Source organism: Neltuma alba, unplaced genomic scaffold (genome assembly GCF_004799145.2).
Source record: "Neltuma alba isolate B1F8T4 unplaced genomic scaffold, ASM479914v2 tig00012634_pilon, whole genome shotgun sequence".
Taxonomy (NCBI): Eukaryota; Viridiplantae; Streptophyta; class Magnoliopsida; order Fabales; family Fabaceae; genus Neltuma; species Neltuma alba.
Genome location: NW_021637073.1, coordinates 241,192 through 246,627, shown reverse-complemented (window position 1 = coordinate 246,627; position 5,436 = coordinate 241,192). Strand labels below are relative to the sequence as shown.

General features: G+C 35.7%; 1 pseudogene; it reads left to right on the top strand.

The window, feature by feature from the left end:
• Positions 1–337: 337 nt before the first annotated feature.
• LOC114729434 (putative tRNA (cytidine(32)/guanosine(34)-2'-O)-methyltransferase) lies at positions 338–4,947 on the top strand (annotated as a pseudogene).
• Positions 4,948–5,436: the final 489 nt, after the last annotated feature.

Sequence of the window (5,436 nt, the reverse complement as noted above, 5' to 3'; positions counted from 1 at the left end):
TAAGTTACAAATGAGTCGAAAATATAAGGACCAAAGGATTAGTATTCCCATAAATAAATGTCCATGTGCCTCTATTTTTGTTTTTGTTTTCAAGTTGGCTGGACCTATTGATGAAGGGAGCCGCCTCTCCGTTTCAAATGAACTGTACCTCACAATTCACAAACGAGCTAAATTTTATCTCTCTTTCATCCACTTCCTTTTTTATCTTTTATTTTCATCAAACTAACTTTGATTGCCCTGAATATTTGGCAGGGTCTTTGAACACTAACATTGATATTATTCTTGGTGAAAGGAGTTCTCTTTAGATACAAAATTGAGAAGTCAGTGAATTAAAATCATGGGCAAGGCTTCAAGGGATAAGAGGGTATGATTGATATCGTTCTCTGATTATGTCTCTTACTTTGTTGCTTCTCTATGTTCAGCTGGATGTTTTCCTCTTCTTTTTACAGGATATCTACTACCAGAAAGCAAAAGAAGAAGGTTGGTGTGCTTGAAGTGCCTTCAAACTTCTTCAAATAGATGAGGAATTCAACATATTTGAAGGTGCGTGCCTTGTCAGTGAAATTTAGAATAACCTGCCATAATGACTTTTTTTAGCTTGGTTTTCTTGACATTTTGGAGAAACAAATGAATTCATTGGCTTGATCAGAAGGATTGCCCTCTGTTTTGTATTTGAGGTTGAGAATGTGATTAGTGTTAGACAGAATTAGAGATTAGGAACTTAACAGGCTTGAGTCCACAGCTTTTGCTATAAAGCTTGGGCTTTAGAGTCTTAAAATTATCTGGAAGGTTTAGTGAGTTTTATAGTTCACAATTTAACAGCACAGCATGAACACACTTGTGTGCATGTGTATCTGTATAGCTATATCTATGTGCCCAAATTCCCTCTCTTGGCTTACAGTTACAATTTCTTTTGCAGGAGTAAAACGGGTGGTAGATTTATGCTCTGCCCCTGGTAGCTGCAGTCAGGTGCTAGTGATTAGAAATATTATAATGTTGAGTGTAAGAGTGATGTGGAATAATACACAAGTAATAGTGGTAGCAATACACTTCTGGTTTTCCTTTTTTCCCTTTATGCTAAAAGAACACTGTTGTTAGATGCTGAACAAAGAATACAACCAAAAGAGCCAGATTTCCTATATCAGCATGCTAGTTTAAGGGAAAAAGCATTGACTGATCTAAAACAAAAGATTTTCTGAATAATGTTTGACTGGGGATGTTGAGATGGATGTGTAATCATATAAGAAAAAATAAGTTTCGAAACGAAGTTATCAGAGCAAAAGTAGGTCTGGCATCTATCGAAGAGAAAATGGTTGAACATTGTTTGAGGTTGTTTGGACATGTCCAGAGAAGGCTATTGGAGATTGTGGTGAGAAGAATAGATCGCACAGTTTGGAGTCATCTAAAAAATGGCAGATGAAGATTGAAGAGAACCATCAATGAGGTCATTAAATGAGATCTTTTGGTCAACAACATATTTAAAGACTTAGTTGTTGATAGAGCACAATGACGTCATGTGAACTATATAGCCCACCCCACCTAGTGGAATAATGCTTATTGTTGTTTGTTTGTTGTCTATTATTAAGAAGGTTAATGCTTACTGGATTGCTTCTTGCAGGGTTTAACAATTGTTGCTCATCTACTCAAGGAGGGAGGCAAGTTTATTGCAAAAATATTTAAAGGAAAAGACACGAGCCTCCTATAGTGTCAGGTTTAATTTGATATTGACTTAGTTGTGTTTTGCATTTATTTCTTCCAGTCTAACCTATCTGGATAGTTTTTGTGAAGTCCATGTGAAGCTGACAATAGATGTTGTTCTGCGAGACTTATGATAGACACTGAGAAGTGAGAATGAAGAATAATAATATCTGGAAAGAGTATAAGCAGTCCAGTGACATGAGATTTATGACCTTGAAAGTTAGGTTGCCCTGTTTTATAGATGCAGATTTCAGTAAAACTCACCAACATTAGTCCGACCAGAATTCTTTAGGTAAATGGTGATCTGACTAGATGATGAATAATCAATATGGTTGTACTTTGTTAGAAATAGAAATGCTTGGAATTACTTTATTGAGAATCAGAAAAGCCTGCTAATAAAATTGGATTGAATTTTTTAAATTGATTCCTTGACTAATGGAAAGCTTCAAGAATATGCGAGGTGAATCAGGAAAAAGCACTTCAGTTCCTATTTACAAGAATAAAGGAGATATCCAAAACTGTGTAAGCTATAGAGGAAAAGAACTTATGAGCCATACGGTGAAGTTGTGGGAAAAGTGATTGAATATAGGTTGAGGGTTGGAGACTTATATGTTCGGAGAACCAATTTAGAGTTATGTTGGGGAGATCCACAACTGAAGCAATTTATTTACTAAAAGGGTTAATGGAAATATATAAGAGTAAAGGAAGGGATTTACATATGGTTTTTATTAACTTGGAAAAAGCTTATGATCTTGTGCAAAGATAAATACTTTGGAAGGCTTATGAAAAGAAAAGTGTATGAGTTGCTTATATCAAAGTCATACGAGATATGTATGAGGAGGTAACTAATAGTATAAGAATGCCTGGAGGTGAGACAAAGGATTTTCCCATTAAGATTGGTCTGTATCAGGGATTTTCTTTAAGTTCTTACTTGTTTAATATTGTTCTAGATATTCTAAGTGAACTTATTTAAGAAAAAATCCCTAAGTACATGCTTTTTGTGGATGATATAGTTCTCATAGTTGAATCCAGAGAAGAAATTAACTCTAGATTGGAGTTATGGACAAGGACCTTGGAGTCAAAAGATTTTCACTTGAGTAGGAGCAAAATAGAATATATGCATTATTATTTTAGGGGGAGGCAATGCAATGATGATTTGGAGATAAAGATAGAAGATCAAATCATTCCTCAATTGTCAAAGTTTAAATATTTTGGATCCATGGTATATGAGGATGGTGAAATTGATGGAGACGTTTCTTATAGAATGCAAGTTGGTTGGTTAAAATGGAGGAAGGCTACTAAAGTTATTTGCGATAAGAAGATACTTGAGAAGCTTAAGGGAAAATTTTATCAGCCTGCTATAAGACCAGCTATGTTGTATGGTAGTGAAATGAGAATGTTGAGATAGATGTGTGGTCATATAAGAAAAGATAAGGTTTGAAATGAAAATATCAAAACAAGAGTAGGTGTGGCGTCTATTGAAGAGAAAATGGTTGAACAATACTTGAGGTGGTTTAGACATGTGCAGAGAAGGCCATTGGAGGCCTCGGTGAGAAATGTAGATCAGACAGTATGGAGTCCTACAAAAAAGGGCAGAGGAAGACCGAGAAGAACGCTCAATAAAGTTATTGAAGATGACCTAGTCACCAACATATCTACAAACTTAGTTGTTAATAAAGCATAATAGTGTTGTGCAATTCATGTAGCCAACCCCACGTAGTGGGATAAAACTGGTTGTTGTTGTTGTTGATTCTGTGACAAATAGAAATTCTTTGATACAGTTAAAAGAACCTACTCGTACAAGTATTTGAAATTGCAGCCATCGTTGTGACATTGTGGTGCAGTTCTAGTTGCTGCTGTGAATAGCAATTGGTTTTTGAATTGTCCTAGAATCTTCTTCCATCGCGTAATTGTATTTTTAACCGTAGTTTCAATGATTTATTATTTTTAGTGTCTTCCTAGATTTATGATTACATGCCCTATGCTTCTTTGATATATTTATTTGTTTGTGTGTTTGCGGCTGAAGTTATTTTTCCCTATAGTGACTTTTGCAAAACCAAAAAGTAGTCAAAATTCTAGCATAGGTAAATTATAGTTTCCCTTGTCTTGCCATTTTAAGCTTTTAACTTTTGACATGGGTTTCTTTGTTTTATTTATTTATTTTTCCCCCTAGAAGGAATCCCTTGGGAGTTGAGAGCCATGCCTTTATGTATGGAAATTGTGCATGTGAACTTCTGATTATTTAAATAGAAAACCTATTTAGCTTCCCCGTCTTCATACCACTTCTCTTAATTTAGCACTGCACATGTGCCTTCAAACATCCAGCATTACCGATGCTAATTTTCATTCAGATGGTAGGAAGGTATAATTGTCACTATTTGTGCTAATTCTTAATTTTTCGCCCTCCAGAGGCATTTGCAGTTTGCGAAAACTATTCCCCTCCTGAAGGATTCAGTCCCAAAGATTCGCATCGCCTGCTAGAGAAGGTTGGAAGTCCCTCGGGGGTGGATGGATATTGGTAAGGCTTTTATATTAAGTAATTCTGCTTCTAAAATTCATTCCCACTCTAGTATGCTCAAGCATCATAATCTGAGAAATTATTACCTTGCATTTTTCACAAAGGAAACTTTAGTTGGTCCTTGACAGAAGGGTCGACTTTCAATTTGGTCATTCACATATAATTGTCACCTCCCTATTTCCTTTGCATCTATTGCTTAACGTCAAATTTAATAATCAGCTGACTTGGCTGTTATTGGATAGTAAATTTGGCGTGACTAATGGATCGCAAATAACATCCTCTCAACAACCTAACCTATTAGATTTGGTGTTAAATGTTGGGTGAAACTGAATCATAATGGAAGGGAATTGTAAGAATTTGAATTTCATCCATGGGGACCAAAATAAAAGTTCTCCTATCTTTGAGGGACCATAATAGGCTTTCTTCTTCTCTATATAAAGACTAGAGTCTTTAGTTGATCTCATGTAACCATGAAACGCATGCTTGCGTGCAGATTGTACTAGTGGGTTGTTGGAAGGACCAAACAAGGTTTATATTCCGTTTTTAGCTTCCGGGGACCTGAGTGGGTATGATTCTGATCGCTCATATCCACTCCCTAAAGTTGCTGAGGAACATATCAGAGTTTGGAACCTGTACAGCCACCTATTGCCCCTCCTTGCAAGAGAGCCCTTGAGTTGAAAAAGGCCTCAGGGAATCCGACACTTGAAGATCTTTCCTTGGATTCTTGGTAATATGCCTTGCACTACTTGATCGTAATGCTGTTTGGAATCTTCTTGGAAACACTTTCTTCTCCTTCTTCTTCTTCTTGTTTTTTTTTTTTTTTGGGAGGGGGGTTTGGTTTCTTAGGTAAATCTAATTCGCATCTGATGTGATATGTTCTTATTCATGCTTAGTTTCTGTTTGTAACAAATTTCAGTTCCTCTTTGATTTTTTTGTATTTTCTACTTGCATCATTTTTGCCTTACCTGGTGCCAATTGTAGAAGAATACAAATGCAAATTCTTCAGAGATGATAGTCCAAGATTGTAACTGCTCACTGTTTTTGGTCTAGAAATTAAATTTTGGAAAATAATTTTTTTAGAATGTTAGATTGAAGCTCTTGTGTAATTAGGAGTAGATATATTTATGAGATATAATAGACAGATAGAACTCTGCATTGCAAGAAGTTCATCTCACAGTAAGCTGCACTAAAGCTTGGAATCTCATAATAAATTGTACAAT